Below are 7,443 nucleotides of genomic sequence, written 5' to 3' on the forward strand. Positions count from 1 at the left end.
TTCTCTGGTTTTCTAGGTATCTGATACTTATCCACCCCAAAGAAGATACCAAAAAAATCAGACTCTGGGGTTGTAGAGATGATGAATTTGGAACAAATAGTTCCAAGCTGTCCAAAATGATAAGAGTATCTCTGAACTTCTATAACATTTAGATATCGCTTTCATCTATGTCAATGGTGGTGATTTTTAAACACAGTCGTTTGCAAACACTGAAACATTAACTTAATCCATGCTTTAAAAAATCCTCGATAATCTTCCAGACGAAATTTTTAACCTAAATTACCTGAGTAAAAGACCAAGCCTTATTCGCATGAGAACCATAAAAAGCATTCTAAATTTTAAGCTTCCTTTTCGCTCTCCCTTTCTTTGCATCAGTTTCTGTTTTCACAACAGAAGAATCCAAAACAATTGTGTCTGCTCTTGTTGTTTTAAGCATTCAAATAATGCTTTGTATGTGTCACAAACTGAAAGGCCGGTAAAAAAAAAACCATTTTGTCATTTTTGTCCTTTATATCTTCTATGGTGTTCACAGTTCTAGAAGTTGTCCGAAAAAAATGGCAAAATATCCTTGCCTCATTTGCTTAAAGTAGGGGTATCTAAATTTGGATGTCGAGGAGATAGTCATTGTACTGTTTGATGTACAGAATTGCGGAACAATGAGATAATTCACGTGAAAATTAACACTTTCATTTTTCCTATAGAATTTGTGTTAACTTTTCAACTGGTCAAAGAATCTAATTCTGACATTTTCATTGATCATAATGATGCTCATCATCTGATCTTTATAATAAGTAATACATATGAGAAACAATATTGTTAAAATGCTCATTCTCGTTATTACGGTTACAAATTTATGTACCTGATATTTTAAAATAGTTTTTTTTTTGTAAAAATGATAAAATATAACATTTTATTTGGATATAAATTGTTACAGTACTCACTTGTATTCATTTACATCTACTGCTTGGGCTGGGCTTTCTAGATTCATTTTATTATCTTTCTTTGAAAGTCTTATTCTAACCGATTTCACAGTCTTGTAAGGTAGGAAAAAGGGTTGGAGTTCTAATTCCTTCTATTACCACCAGAGAAGTGGTCAGAACACACCTAAATTTAATGAAAAAAAAAATCATTAACAGTAAGCATTCTAGTGGGGGGGGGGGGCAATAAGGATAGAGAGACGGGGTGTTGCAACCACTATTGAAATAAAACCACTATTGAATTAAATTATTTCAATAGTGGTTAGGAATGCATTTTATTAGAAAAATCACTTTGCAACCACTATTGAAATAAAACCACTATTGAAATAAATTATTTCAATAGTGATTGGGAATGTATTTCATTTGAAGAATCACTTTGCAACCACTATTGAAATACAACCACTATTGAAATAATTTTTTTAAATAGTGTTCCGGGATGTATTCTATTTTAAAATCAATTTACAGACACTGCTGAAGTACAACTCCTATTAAAATTATTTTTTCAATCGTACCTCAGAACGAATTTCTTTGTAAATATTACTTTGAATTTTTTTTCTTTATATTTCTCTTTCAAAAGACATATCATGTCCTATGAATAGTGTATATCATTTGCACATTTGCAACAGTGAACATCTTGTAAATTGTCAGAACTTCTATTCAAACCCCCTGTATATTGAATAATCATTTATTGATAAATATTATTATAAATATCACTATTGAGATAAATTATTTCAATAGTGGTTGGGGGTGTACTTCATTATGACCACTATTGAAATATATTATTTCAATAGTGGTTAAGGATGCGTTTCATTTTAACCACTATTGAAATAAAGTATTTCAATAGTGGTTGATGATGCATTTCAGCTTTATGTCTATTATTATGTCTGTTTGTAACAATTTTCTTTCTGCTAGGGGAGTTTCTTAAGATAAGAAGTATGTCTTATAAGATAATGAATTCCTTTTTGATTATGATGTTCTTTGATTTATTTTCTATATGGCCATGTTTCCCATACCTTCTGTCATCTGGAACCGAAAGTGTTATGCACAGTCGGAATAATAGGCATTAAAATGACATGCATCCATACCACTATTGAAATATTTTATTTCATTAATGGTTGTAGTGAACCGCATCCTTAACCATAATTGAAATAAATTATTTCAATAGTGGTTGTAATAAAATGCATACCTAACCACTATTGAAATAATTTATTTCAATAGTGGTTAAAATGAAACGCATACCCAACCACTATTGAAATAATTTATTTCATTCAATATTGGTCATAATGAAGAACATCCACAACCACTATTGAAATTATTTATCTCAATAGTGATATTCATTATAACATATATCTATAATGATATATAAGCTTTAAATTATTTTTTAATATGCAGGGGTTTTGAATAGAAGTTCTGGCAATTTACAACGTTGTCTTCTAGTACAAATAATTTACAATTTTCATAAAACATGATATATCTATAGAAAGCGAAAGGTGAAGAAAAAATATGAAAACAATTCCATATGTTAATCTGCGAGGATTGATTATTTCTGCACAACAGTGATAATCCTAAAATAAGTACATTTATTTCATAGTCTTGTGATTATTATTACCGTAAAATATGCAAGTCTTTAGTACCTTAATTGTGTATTTGAAATTGTTTTATAAATTAAAACGAAAGTATATGTATGTTTATTTGCGAGTATTGGTTATTTATTTCTACTCAGCAGTGAAAAATGTAACATAATTGTGCATTTGAAATTATTCGTAAGATTTCTTGCATTTCAAAATAGTTTGCAAATATGATACACATGTATACAACTTCGTTCTTTCCAAATGTGTTACAATAGTGATTACATAGTTATATTTATAACGTAATTCATTCCGACCTACGATTGAAAATATAAATTTAATAGAAGTTGAACTTTAATGGTGTCTGTAATGTAGTTGTTAATATGAAATACATCCCCAACTTCTATTAAAATGATTACTTCAATAGTAGTTGTATTTCAATAGTGGTTGCAAAGTGATTCTTCTAATGAAATACGTCCCCAACCACTATTGAAATAATTTATTTCAATAGTGGTTTTATTTCAATAGTGGTCGCAAGGTGATTTTTCTAATGAAATACATTCCCAACCACTATTGAAATAATTTATTTCAATAGTGGTTTTATTTCAATAGTGGTTGCAACAGACGGGACAAGAAGTGGAAAAAGAGGATGTAAATGAGAATGTCTTGATTTGTTGAGAAAAGTACGTTTTCATATCATGAAAGGTGGCGATTTATATGTGCTTCACTGCGAATGAGAAATTATGATTTTTACCAGAGTTCGTTTTGGATTAAAGTGTTTACGACTTATGGCTCTAAGCCACGCAGGCCAAAGGTGTTGTTTCTTTGCTAGTTCATGCAGTTTTACAGGTTTACAAGTGTGCCCTGGAACATTGTGACAGTCTTTAACGTAACCGTAATGTTCCCCATGCTATTATAACTAGAAGTAAACAATACCTCCACACACGAAGGTTACATGAAACTCTTGCATGACTTGACTATCGAAAATTGGGAATTTAGAGGCAAGCATATTGACGATCGTTATAAATCTGGATAGAACTGGATCTTGATACATGGAAACTAGAATAGGATCTGTTCATATTTGGTTGTGTGAGATTTCAAACGAAACACCAATTTTGTAAGAAGGAAACTGTACAAATAAGTCCGAGTGTAAATGTTAAATGTTTAAAACACATAATATTGAATGTCTACCTATGGTGAAATATACTACATTTCTGAAATATTTATACATATACTCTTTTTGTCCCCCGCCGCAACGCGGTGCGGGGACATAGAAATGCCGGGCGTCCGTCCGTGTGTCCGTGGGTCCGTGTGTCCGTGGGTCCGTGGGTCTGTGTGTCCGTGTGTCCGTGCGTCCGTCCGTCACACTTTTTTGTAAGCGCTCTCATGCCTACAAATTTTGACGGATTTTCATTAAATTTATACCAAATGTTTATACCACTAATACCTTGGTTAAGTTCGAAAATCAGCATTGGTCGATACTTTTTGTTGGAGTTATGGGACTATGACCACAATAATGACTCCGTTTTATCCAAAAATTGACCTTGTAAGCGCTCTCATGCCTACAAATTTTGACGGATTTTCATTAAATTTATACCAAATGTTTATACCACTAATACTTTGGTCAAGTTCGAAAATCAGCATTGGTCGATACTTTTTGTTGGAGTTATGGGACTATGACCACAATAATGACTCTGTTTTATCCAAAAATTGACCTTGTAAGCGCTCTCATGCCTACAAATTTTGACGGATTTTCATTAAATTTATACCAAATGTTTATACCACTAATACCTTGGTCAAGTTCGAAAATCAGCCTTGGTCGATAGACTCGATACTAGTATACTGCTTCACCGGCGGGGGACCCAGGAATTCTATTCTTGTTTTACCATGTCAGTAAGGTTCTATACAGCCTGGATAAGAGAGACACCTATCGATCAAAATCATTCTCGCTTACGTTTAACAATGTATAGCGATCAGTCCCACTCTGCAAGTGGCGTACCAGCTAAAGATAACGGCTATTGCAAATGAATTGATGTTTCGAGGACATTTTTCAAGTGTCATGCAACTCTTCAGCCCTTATCAATTACAAGAAGCTCTACCTGTTTTAAGTTATCAGCAGGTCGATCCACTCAGAACAGATCGATTTGATAGCTACACATTCGTTTTTACCTATTTTTGATAATGAGTCAATAACTCGATAATTCAAGAATTCGTAATATATTAAGAAATGGAGTTACAAGATTAATGATTGACTGATGAAAAAACCAGCTCTCTAGAGCCTTTATATCAAAATATAATTGAATCTTAAATTTACTTCAATTGAAATTATGTTTTAATTTTTTATTTTAAATCTGTATGTCAACATCAACTTATTTTTTAATAGCACATTCCTTGTGCATACTGCGTTTGAATTTCAACTTGGAAAAGGCTATAGATAAGGAAGAGAAATATTTCATTTAAAAGGAAACCTGTCGATTGATCCACAGCTTAGTTTAGTTTCAGTTTAATGCATATGAGTTCAAGAAAATAACCGGTACAGTATACGTAATCATAGTTGTTTTCATTGTTAAGAAAATGGCAGAGGTAAGTTAAATGGCTTACTTAATAATCTATGAAATATAAAATGTGCTTGTACTGTGTATTCAAGAGGTGTTTTTGTTCTGAATAGTTTATAATGCCATTGTTATTGTTGTTTTTTTACTGATGAAATCAATAATTAAACTGTGAGGGCTTTTTTCTACCGATAAGAAAAAAATTATTGGAAATATTGGCCTGCATCCAAATCTTATTCAAGTTGGAGACCAATTTCCAAAGCAAAAAAATTGTTTTGTTTTTTAATTTTTTTTAAATTTTATTTTATTATTATTTTTTTTTTGTTGGGGAGGGGGGTCTTTTTATCGATTGCCTGTCCAAGATTATTGATCCCGTCAATATTTGACAAATTTTTATGAAATTACATATCTGTCAAAGAAATACAATTGAAATTTATGCAGAGGAAAATATCCGATGTTTACGTTTTTGTCATCGAATGTATTTTACACAGAGAACTTATCATGAACGGAAAGAAATTTCTTAAGGATATTTATGATCAGAAATGTTAACATCGTTTAATCATTTAGAGGTCATGGGAATCATCACATAATTTTTCAACTTAAAATCTGTGTACTTTTTATATCTTTAGCAATGCAAAACCCCAGTATACCTTCTATTTCTATCTGTGTATTGAAACCTTTAGTGGTAGAAGGGGTGTTTCAAACTAGAAATTTGGACTTTTTGCATTCTATTGGATGAATGTTGTTTGGGCACAAAGGTATTTATGATTATCGAAGTATTAAGCAAAAAAATGGGGAAGCAGAAACTTGGGACAATGGTAAAACACAGAATGAAGTGTGGACTTAATGGTTTTCTAACTGTTTATATCATATTATCGTTCATAAAACATAACAAAAATTGGAAACAAAAAACAATAGTCCAATACATGTAAAAGAGAAATTAGTAATTAATTGCCAAATAATTGTTACGCACTTATAGCACATAGTGTTAAATCATTTTATTTGTGCGTGCCAATGTTTGTGGGTAGTCAACATTTTCGTTATTAATCAGGACGTTATTTCGTTGGTAATATAATCAGAACAATTTTGATTCATATTAAATAAATGATTGTTTAAAGGTTGGCGGGTATGTAAAGTCGTGGGCAACGGTTTCCAACAAAAGCCACGAATATTGGCCTGCCACGAACAATGATTCTTTCACACTACAGAACAAAACCCAGATTTGGGTTGACATACCTGGTAATATAAGTGCAGCTTATGTTGTACTCTGACGACAATTACGTTAAAAAATGTACAACTCATAGCTTGTCACATAGCACTCTTATTTGACCAAACATTGCGTAGAATAACGAGATGATTTTATATATCTGGATCATAAACCTAATGATATGTCATTGATTTCATCTCTTTTTTTAAGGAAACATTTAATGTGTTAACTCATTTTAAAACAAGTTTTGTATAACAATGCTATCTATATGTATATATGTGATAGAAAATGAAAATGTTTTGTCCATCAAAATTATACGAATATTGTTAGTATTTAATTGTTAATGAACTTATATTCATTGACAGAAAGTTTTTTTTAAGGGAAATATATTTTGATATTTTACATGAATAAGGGCTGCTTTCTACAATCACTATGTGTTCCAAACTTTTAAATAGTTATTGATTTTGTAGATATATACATGTTCGAACAAAACGAAAGTATATCTGATTTTATGGTTTCCAGGTGTACTTGCATTGTATTTTTTTTTATCTTGTGTTAGTAACATAAACGTTTATCAACGAACCAGATTAATTATTCAAATAAGTACTGATGTTAAATTTTGATTTGTTTGATTAGGGTTTGAGAGATTCGAGCTATGAAGCTTGTGTTGCCGTCAATAATGCCGTGGTTTGTATAACTTTTCATAGAATCTTACCTAAATGGATTATATTTGCAAATTGTTTCATAAAGAATGATACAAAAAGCATTTAAAGACATACATCAAAAGTCATAGATCTAATCAAGAGATAAAAATAGGCCTTATTATTATGTATGTTTGATTACTTTGAATGTTATATTTCCATAGAATGGGTCGCATCCTGATTATGTAGAACTCTCAGATTCTACATATGAAAAATTGCCAGAGGTAGGTGTGCAAGGACTAAATTCATTTACATTTACTTTTTCTGTAGTCATCAGCAATTTTCTTTAATTACACATTTTTATATAATGTATCATATTTTGTCAATTCAATATATAGTGTGTACAATTTTTGTTATGGATATTACATGGATAGTACTGTATATGGCTAAGCAGCCTATATTGGTTTAAGATATGAAATATGATGATAACCTAATATC

At 31.1% G+C, this 7,443-nt stretch overlaps 1 pseudogene; it reads right to left on the minus strand.

The window, feature by feature from the left end:
* Positions 1-331: 331 nt before the first annotated feature.
* Positions 332-7,095, minus strand: LOC128174332 (uncharacterized; annotated as a pseudogene).
* Between the last annotated feature and the right edge of the window lie 348 nt (positions 7,096-7,443).

This window comes from Crassostrea angulata, chromosome 2 (assembly GCF_025612915.1).
Source record: "Crassostrea angulata isolate pt1a10 chromosome 2, ASM2561291v2, whole genome shotgun sequence".
Classification (NCBI taxonomy): Eukaryota; Metazoa; Mollusca; class Bivalvia; order Ostreida; family Ostreidae; genus Magallana; species Magallana angulata.